The sequence below is a fragment of the Hyaena hyaena genome, unplaced genomic scaffold (assembly GCF_003009895.1).
Source record: "Hyaena hyaena isolate Hyena2069 unplaced genomic scaffold, ASM300989v1 scaffold_519, whole genome shotgun sequence".
In the NCBI taxonomy this organism is placed as follows: Eukaryota; Metazoa; Chordata; class Mammalia; order Carnivora; family Hyaenidae; genus Hyaena; species Hyaena hyaena.
In genome coordinates, this window is record NW_024081154.1 from 1,214,960 (window position 1) to 1,224,784 (window position 9,825).

General features: G+C 33.4%; 1 pseudogene; it reads right to left on the reverse strand.

Annotated features, from left to right (window-relative positions):
• Positions 1-6,081: 6,081 nt before the first annotated feature.
• On the reverse strand, positions 6,082-6,660 carry LOC120247426 (annotated as a pseudogene).
• Between the last annotated feature and the right edge of the window lie 3,165 nt (positions 6,661-9,825).

Genomic DNA, 9,825 nt, shown 5'->3' on the forward strand with positions numbered 1-9,825 from the left:
CTCTGTGTCTCCAGGTCCCGGCCAGATTTTATCTCCCCCAGTTTGTACTCACGCACCTGTGAAGTTGTCTTCTTAGTGGACTCTGTCTCTTTCTTCCCAAACTCCTGCGGTTCAGTTTCCTATGGCTTCAGCCCTTCTCTGTTTGAGAGATGGGGCGAGCGAAACGTACGGAGCTCCCTACTTCTCCGCCCTCTTTCTTTTTTTTTTTCATTTTAATGTTTTATTCATTTTTGAGGGAGAGCAGAAGAGGTGCAGAGAGAGAGAAGGAGACACAGAATCCAAAGCAGGCTCCAGGCTCTGAGCTGTCAGCACAGAGCCCAACACAGGGCTCGATCTCATGAACTGTGAAGTCATGAGCTGAGCCAAAGTCGGACTCTTAACCGACTGAGCCACCCAGGTGCCCCTGAAGTGAGTTTCTAATCAGCTCTAAAGGCTACTCTTAATCATGTTCTGACTTTGTGGTTCTAAATGAAGCTTTCTTGTTGATTTTTATTTAAAAATTTTAAAAAATGTTTATTTTTGAGAGAAAGAGACAGCACAAATTGGGGGAGGGGAAGAGAGGGGGAGACATAGAACCTGAAGCAGGCTCTAGCTCTGAGCTGTCAGCACACAGTCTGAAGCAAGGCCCAAACCCATGAACCACAAGATAATGACCTGAGCCAAAGTTGGTTGCTTAACTGAGCCACCCAGGCGCCCCTATCTTTTCACTTTTTGATGAACTTTTGGTTTGTTTTCAGGTGTTGACTATTGTTAATAAAATTGTTGTCAACATTCTTGTGAAAGTCTTTGTGTGAATATGTGTTTTCTCTTCTCTTGGGTGACTGTCTACAAGTAGGATTGCTGGCCCGTATGGTAAACAAGTTTAACTTTCTAAGAGAATATCAAACTGTTTTCCAAAATGAATGTATTACTTACATGCCACCAGCAACATATAAGGATTGAACTTACTGCAGGTAAGTTACTGATAGTACTGGTAGGCAGTCTTCAATATTAGCTATTCTAGTGAGTGGGTAGTGAATCTTATGGTTTCGATTTCCATTTCACTGATGACTGGACATTGAGCATCCCTTCATGTGCTTATGAGTCATTTCTAGCTCTTCTATTAAGAAATACTTCTTCAAATCTTTTTGCTCATTTTTTTGGGGGGGTTGTGTTGAGTTATAGAAGTTTCTCTATTCTATTTTCTATTCTAGGAATATTCTAGTAATGAATCACCTGTCAGATATATGTATTTTGAATATTTTCTGTAGCCTGTGGCTTCCTTTTTTATTTCTTTAATGGTCTTTTAATGGGGAGAAGGTTTAAATTCTGGTAAAGTCAAATTTATAATTTTTTATGGTTTGTGCTTTTTGCATTGTAGTAATTCTTCATTTATCCCAAGATTGCAAAGATTTTCTCCAAAGTTTTCTCCTTAAAGTTTTAGCTTTTACATTTCAGTATGTAAGACATTCTGAGTTAAGTTTTGTGTGTGGAGTGAGAAAAAGATCAAGGGCTTTGTTTTGTTTTCATAAGGATACCCAGTTGTGCCAGTACCATTTGTTGGAAAGAGTATTCTTTTCTCATTCAATCACCTGGCAAACTTTGGGGAAAATCAATTGACCAAATCAAATATCCACCAATGCATAAATATATTTCTGGATTCTTCCTCACTTTCTTGATTATTATAGCTTTACAGTAAGTCTTAAAATCAGGCAGTGTAAGACCTCCACTTTGTCCTTCTTCTAAGCTATTTTGGCTATCCTAGGTCTCTTGGATTTAAAATCAGCTTTTCAATTTCAAAAATCCTTCTGGAACTGTGATAGAGATTGCATTGAATCTAGAGATTGAGGTTTTGTTTTCCAAAGCATGAACGTAGATATCTCTTCACTACTTAGGTCTTTTTTCAGCAATGTTTGGGTTTTCATTGTAAAAATCTTGTACATACACTGTTAAATTTATCCCTTTCATTCTGCATATTATTACAAATGATGTTAATATTCATTTTCTAATTATTTATTGCTGGTATATAAAAATATAATAGGTTTTTGTATACTGACCTTGTATCGTGTGACCTTATTTATATCACTTACTAGTCCTACAAGCCTTTTTGTACGTTTCTTAGGATTTCTTTCATACACAAATATGTCCCTGTGAGTGAAGATAGTTTTACTTCTTTCTTCTCAACTTTTTGATCCTTTCTTTTTCTTACTTTATTTTACAAGATAGGCCCTCCAAAAAAGTGAAGTGGTGAAAGTAAATGTCCCACTTTTTTGCCAGTCTTAGCATGAAAGCATCTGTTAGCTTCACCATTAGGTAGGTTTTATTTTAGGTTTGGTTTTTTTTGTTTGTTTGTTTTTAGTTGTTGTTGATTTAGGTTTCTTTCTTTTTTTTTGTAGATGTCTTTTATCAGGTCAAAAAAGTTCCTCTGAATTACTCCTTAATTAAGAAAGTGGCTTTGTTTGTTTTTTATACCATAAAAGTGTGTTAAATTTTGCTTTGCTTTTCATATATTGAGACAATTATATTTTCTCTTTTATTATGCTAATGTGGTAAATTTCACTGACGTTTTGAATAGATTTTTTCTTTTTCATAATGGCTTTATTGAGATATAATTCCCACACCATATAACTCATCCATTTTTTTTAAGTACCTTCTGATGCAGGGCTTGAACTCATGACCCTGAGATCAAGACCTGAGTTGAGGTCAGACGATTCACCAACTGAGCCACCTAGGCACCCCTAATTTGTCTGTTTAAAGTTAATGATTTCAATAGTTTTTAGTATGTTGTCAGAGTTGTGCAATCATTATCACAATTCATTTTAGAACATTTCAATCAGTCACTTCACATTCACCTCAACTCTTCCAGCATTGGATACAGAATAATCTACTTTCTTTCTGTATAGATTGGATAATTCTGAACATTTCATATAAATGGAATCATGTCTGGCTTTTTTAACTTAGACTATTTTTTTCTTTATTTAAGTTCACTTATTTATTTTAAGAGAAAGAGATAAAAGTGCAAGTTGGGGAGGGAGAGAGAGAATCCCAAGCAGGCTCTGCACTGTCACTGCAGAGCACGATGCGTCACTTGAAACCATGAACTGTGAGATCATAACCTGAGACGAAGTCCAACACTTAATTGATGGCGCCACCCAGGAGCCCCTAGGCTAATGTTTTAAATATTTATCCAAAGTGTAGCATGTGTTAGTACTTCATTTCTTTGTATTGCCAAGTAATATTCCATTATACAGCTAGACCACATTTTACTTAATCATTCATCAGCTGTTGCTGTTGTTGCCACTTTTTTTTTCTCTTATTAATAATACTACTATAGCATTTATGCACAACCTACACATGAACATAGGTCTTCATTTCTCTAAGGTATATATTAGAAGTAAAATTGCTGGGCTATGTGGTAATTCTATGTTTGATCTTTGGAGGAACTACCAGCCTGCTTCTCAAAGAGGCTGTTCCATTTTACATTCCTACTGGTAGTGTAGGGGGTTTCCAATTTCTCCACATTTTTACCACCTTTGTCATCATCTTTAGGGTTACAGCTATCCTATTGGGTGTGAGGTGGCATCTCATTGTGGTTTTGGTTTGCATTTCCCTAATAGGTGGTGTACATGTGTACATCTTTGGAGAAATTCAATGTTTTGCCCTTTTTTACTTAGGTTGTCTTTATATTACTGAGTTACAAGAGTTCTTTATATACTTTACAAATTTTCTCTCATATTGTGAATTGTCTTTTTATTTTCTTGATGGTATCTTTTGAAGGACAAGAGTTTTAATTTATTTTCTATTTTTTGAAGCACAAGAGTCTTTAATTTTTATAATGCTTAATTTATTTATTATTTTGTTGTCTATGATTTCAGTGTCATATCTAAGAAACCATTACCTAATTCAATATTATGAAGACTCCTATGTTTTCCTCTAAGAGTTTTATAATTATAGCTATTACACTTATGTCTTTGATTCGTTTGGGGTTAGTTTTTATGCATTGAGTGAGGCAGGCAATCCAATTTATTCTTTTTGTGTGAATATTTGTTGTCCCAGCATCATTTGTTTAAAAAGTCTACACTTTCCCTCATTGGATTGTCTTGGCACTGTAGTCAAAAATCAATTGGTTGTAAATATGAAGGCTTATTTATGGACTTTCAGTGTGAGTCATTATGTCAAAACCACACAGTCTTGACTACTTAGCATTCTAATAGGTTTTGAAATTGGAAAGTATGAGCTCTTCAAATTTGTTCTTGTTTGTGGAGATTGTTTTGGCTCTTCTGGGTCCCTGCAAAGAAATTCTTTCTGCAAAGAAAGCAGCTGGAATTATGGTAAATACACTGCAGCTATAGACCAATTTGTGAGAATTGCTACCTTAATCGTATTAAGTCTTCCAAACCATGTGTATAGGTTGTTTTTCCACTTATTTAAATCATCTTAATTTTTTCAACGTTTTATAGTTTTTAAAAAAGATTTTAATGTTTATTTATTTCTGAGAGAAAGAGAGAGGGAGACAGAGCATGTGAATGGGGAGGGGCAGAGAGAGAGGGAGACACAAAATCTGAAGCATTCTAGGCTCTGAGCTGTCAGCACAGAGCCTGATGCAGCGCTCAAACTCATGAGCCATTAACTGACTGAGACACCCAGATGCTCCTCAATGTTTTATAGTTTTTAAAGTACAGTTTTAAAGCATAAGTTCTGCATTTCTTTTATTAAAATGTATTCATCAAACTTAACGGAGGACAATGGGGGAGAAGGAGGGGGGAAATAATGGGAGAAAGGGGGAGAGGCAAACTATGAGAGACTCTTGAATGCTGACAAAAACTGAGGACTGATGGATGTGGGGGGGGATGGGCACGGAGAGGGGCACTTGTGGGGATGAGCACTGGGTGTTATATGGAAACCAACTTGACAATAAACTATTTGTAAAAAAAAATAAATAAATAAAAATAAAATACTATTGATCACCAAAAAAAATGTATTCCTCAGTATTTTATTTCTTTGGAATGTTTCCTTAGTTTCAGTTTCAGATTGATCATTGGAAATGTATATACCTGCAGTTGATTTTTGTATATCAATCTTATATCCTGCCATCCAGTTGAACTCATTTACTAGTTTTAATATTTTTAATATTTTTCTACATAAAATTCATTTCATATGCTAACAGAAAGCATTTCACTTCTTCCTTCCCAATCAGGATGCCTTGTATTTCTTTGTCTTGACTAATTGCCTCCAGTATAATCTTGAACAGAGGTGGTAAGAGGAGACATCTTTGTCTTATTCCTGATCTTAGGGTGAAAGCATTTAGTCTTTTACCATTATGCTAGCTGTAATATCTTAGACATGCCATTTATCAGATTAAGGAAGTTCCTTTCTATTTCCTGTTTGTTGAGTTTTTTTTTTTAGTCATTAAAGGTTAAATTTTGTCAAATGCTTTTTCTGCATCTATTGAGACGATCATGTGGTCTTTGTCCTTTATTTTGTTGATATGTATTACATTAATTGATTTTCAGATGTTGAACAAACTTTGCATTTCTGGGATAAATTCTACTTGATAATGGTGCATAATTTTTTTTATGTGTTTCTGGCAGTTTGTTAGTATTTTGTTGTAGAATTTTGCATCTACAAAATTCTCAGAGAAGATATTTGTCAATTTTATTTTTTAGTGATGTCTTCTTCTGGTTTTGGTATCAGCATAATATTGGTGTGATAGAATGATTTGGAAAGTGTTTCATCCTCTTTCGTTTTTTGGAAGAGTCTGTGAAGAGTTGGTATTAATTTTTATTTCAGTATTTGGTAGCATTCACCAGTGAAGATGTGTGGGTCTGAAAATTCCATTTTAGTAGTTTTCTAGTTATACTTCAATCTCTTTACTGTTGTAGGTCTATTTGAGTTTTCTATTTCTTTTTTATTCAGTTTCAATAGTCAATTTCAGTGTCTCTTTTAGACATTTGTCTCTTCTACATTATTTAATTTGCTGGCATACAGGTATTCATAGTATTCCTTATAATCTTTTTTAATAATTCATACACTACATGTTTATTTTATTTACATTTATTTATACATTACAATTTTATTTTTGCGTACACATTTGTTTAACCATCACTGAATTTCTAGGCCAGTTTCAGGTAACTGAAGAGCCTTTATAATTAGTTTATGATGTCTAGGTCCAAGGCATGCTGCAAACAGAGTTTGGAGCAAAATGGGAAGTAACATCTTTCTAAAGACAGACTTTGAAATTCTAGTCTAGTAAGTTAAGATGTTTCCTTTCTTTGGTAGCAGGGGTGACTCATATCTGACTGCTTGGTCACTATTCCCAAGAAAATAGGGTACAGGACCACTCAAAACGAGACCAACAAATCCACCCTGTGCTATGGTACAGATTTCACAAGTCATCTGCATTCAAAGGTAAACTTACAAAACCTTTATAAGATGTATGTGCAGTTAAAAATGAGATCACTGCTATTGGTAAGCCAGCAGCTATACGAGCCTGTGTCACATTTAAGATGTGTCCATGAAGACTATTTGCTCTTAGACCACAGAAAGCGGCATTAAGTCCATAGATGTTGATCCATCTGCAAATAGATTCCTTTCTGCTTCTGGGAGTTGGTTACTTTTTCTGATTATGGTATTGAAAATCAAATTTTCTTTGACAATATCATCTGGTTCATGATTTTCCATTTTAGCCTTATGCTCTCCGCACAGCAGTTGATGCCTCCAGCAGTCCTCCTCTGACGGGGGGCTGAGTAAGTGGGGTGTCCCTCCAACCTTTGCTCAACTAGGATGAGGGCAGCCATCTTTGGCTGACAAGTGACTCTTCCTTATAATCTTTTTAAAGATTAGTATAAGTTAGTAGCACTGTCCCCGTCTCATTTTTTATTACATTAATCTGAGTCTTTTTTCTTTTTCTTTTTGTGTGATCAGACTAGCTAAATAAATATTTGTCAATTTTCTTTTCTTTTCAAAGAGCCAAATTGATCCTTTAAATTTTTCTGCGTTGTTTTTCAGTTTTCCATTTTATCTATCTATGCTCTAATCTCTGTTATTTCTTTCCTTTTGTTTGCTTTAGGTTCAGTTCGCTTTTAGGTGGATGTTTACGTTATCAATTTAAGATATTTCTTCTTTTTAAATTTGGTGTTTACATTTATAACTGTCTCTCTAAATACTGTTTTAGCTGCATTACATAATTTTTGGCAAAGTGTAGCTTCATTTTGATTCCTCATATCTTTCTTGTGATTTCTATTTTGTCTATTAGTTATTTAGAAATATATTATTTAATTCCACATATTTGTGAGTCTCCAATTTCTTTCTGTTATTGATTTCCCTCTTTTACTACATTGTGGCTATAGAACATACTTTATATAATTTAAATTTTTAAAAATTTACTAATAACTTGCTTTATAGTCTACCAATGATCTATCTTGGTGAATGTGCACTTGAGAAGAATATGTATTTTGCTGTTGTTTGGTGGTGGCCTATAAAGGTCTTTTAGCTATAGTTGGTTAATAAATGTTAAAATCTCTATTTCTTTGTTTATGTTCTTTCTAGTTATTCTATTATTGAGAATGGAGTATGGAAGCCACTGACTATTACTGTTGAATTGTCTAATTCTCTCTTCAATTCTGTCAGTTTTTGTATTTTGGTGACTCTGTTGGTAGGTGCATATATGTTTATAAAATTGTATTATAAAAAACATGATTTTTAAAATGTATTTATTTATTTAAAATAATTTATTATCAAGTTAACTAACATACAGTGAATACAGTGTGCTTGCAGTTTCAGGGGTAGATTCCCATGATTCATTGCTTACATACAACACCCAGTGCTCATTCCAACAAGTGCCCTCCTCAAAACATGATTTTTTTAATAAACATATGTTTATAATTGTATTATAAACATATAGGTTATAATTATTATATAAACAACAGCATATAATAAACCTGTATGTTTATATGATTATATTATAAAAGCATGATTTTTAATAAGCATGTTTATAATTGTATTATAAACATAAGTTTATAAAAATCATGCTTTTATAATACAATTATAAAAATTTATGTTTATCTGGATTGTAAGCATATATGTTTATACAATAGTATTATAAACATATGTATGCACCTACCAGCAGAGACACCAAAATGAAAAACCTGACAGAATACCTATGTATTTTTCTTTTAGTCTTTTTTTTTTCATCCTACAGTCTTGGCTATATGATTGATTGATTAGTACACTCACATTTAATTTATTATGGATATAGTTGAACTTATATATGCTATTTTACATTTAGTTTTCTATATGTCTTGTCTTTTTTTGTTCCTTTATTCTTCCTTTACTACTTTCTTTGTCTTACATAAATATTTTCTAGTGGAACATTTTACTTCTTTTAAAAATATTCTTCACTGTGATATTTGTTATTTTCTTAATTATTTTCTTAGTGGTTTTTCTAGGATTTACTAAATACATCTTAACTTATTAGAACCTACTTTAGACTTACACCAACTAAATTCCAGTGAGATATAGACATTACTCCTATATAGCATCTATCATACTTTGAGTTCTTTGAACTTCTTAAGTGTGTAGTTTTTAAAAATAAAATTTGAGATTTTTTTCAAGTCATTATTTTGTCTAATTTTTTTCCTGTTCCTTTCCTCGCTCCTTCTGGTACTTCTGTTACATGTATGTTTGTGTATTTAATGGTATCCCACAAGAAGGGGAACTCTCTTACCCTGTTGGTGAGAATGCAAATTAGTGCAGCCACTGTAGAAAACAGTGTGGAGGTTTTTCTGGAATGGTTATCTGAGGAGCTTCAGGTACCTGTTCCCCAGTGAAACAACCATAACCGGTAAATAATAATTGTCCTGAGGGAATACATCAAAAGAATAAACATTTATTCAAAAAAATTTATTAAATATCTGTAAGAACAGCCAGACTCTGTGGCACTTGAGTCATGGCCTTTTACCTCCCCAGGACATTTTGTAGAACAACAGAGCAATCAGCTAGCAATTAGTGAAGCCTAATATGTGCAATACCAAATGAAGCAGACAGCTTAATAAAGAAGCTATGATGACAATGTCACATCAAATAGAGAATGTCTATAAAGATTTAGAAATAATCTTTCAAAACAAATGGAAATTTTACAGTGAAAAAGTACAATAAGATATTCTCTAAAGCACAGCTTTAGCTAGCTGCATCCCACAAACTTTTTGTAAAAATATTTTCTCGTTTCTCTTCTAATTTCTTTTGTGATGCATGGTTTAATTTCCAGATACTTTGTAATTTGCAGATATCTTTCAGTTATTGATTTCTAGTTAAATTGCATTTTGTCAGAGAAGTCTTCCATGTGATTTCCATCCTATTGAATTTATTGAGACTAGTTTCATGGCCCAGTGTATGATATATGTTCCACTGGCACTGATAACACTGTGAAGTCTACCATTTCTAGGTGATGTGTTCTATAAAAGTCCATTAGATTCAGTTATGTGACAGCATTATTCAAGTTTTCTATATTCCAATTTACTTTTCTGTCTACTATTTCTACTAATTGTGGAGAGATGTGCTGAATATCCAACTGTAACTGTGGATTTGTCTTTTTCTCCTTTCAATTTTGTCAGTTTTTGCTTCATGTATTTTGATGCAATTGGGTGTATTTCCATTTAGGATTGTCTTTCTTCTTAGTAACTTGACATTTTATCATTACAAAACATCCTTTATTTCTGGAAGTATTCCTTGTTCTAAAGTCTACTTTGTCTAATATGAAGATAGTCATTCCACTTTTCTTATGTTTCATGTGTACGTGGTATATCTTTTTCCATCCTTTTACTTCTATGCTTCTAGTGTCTATACATT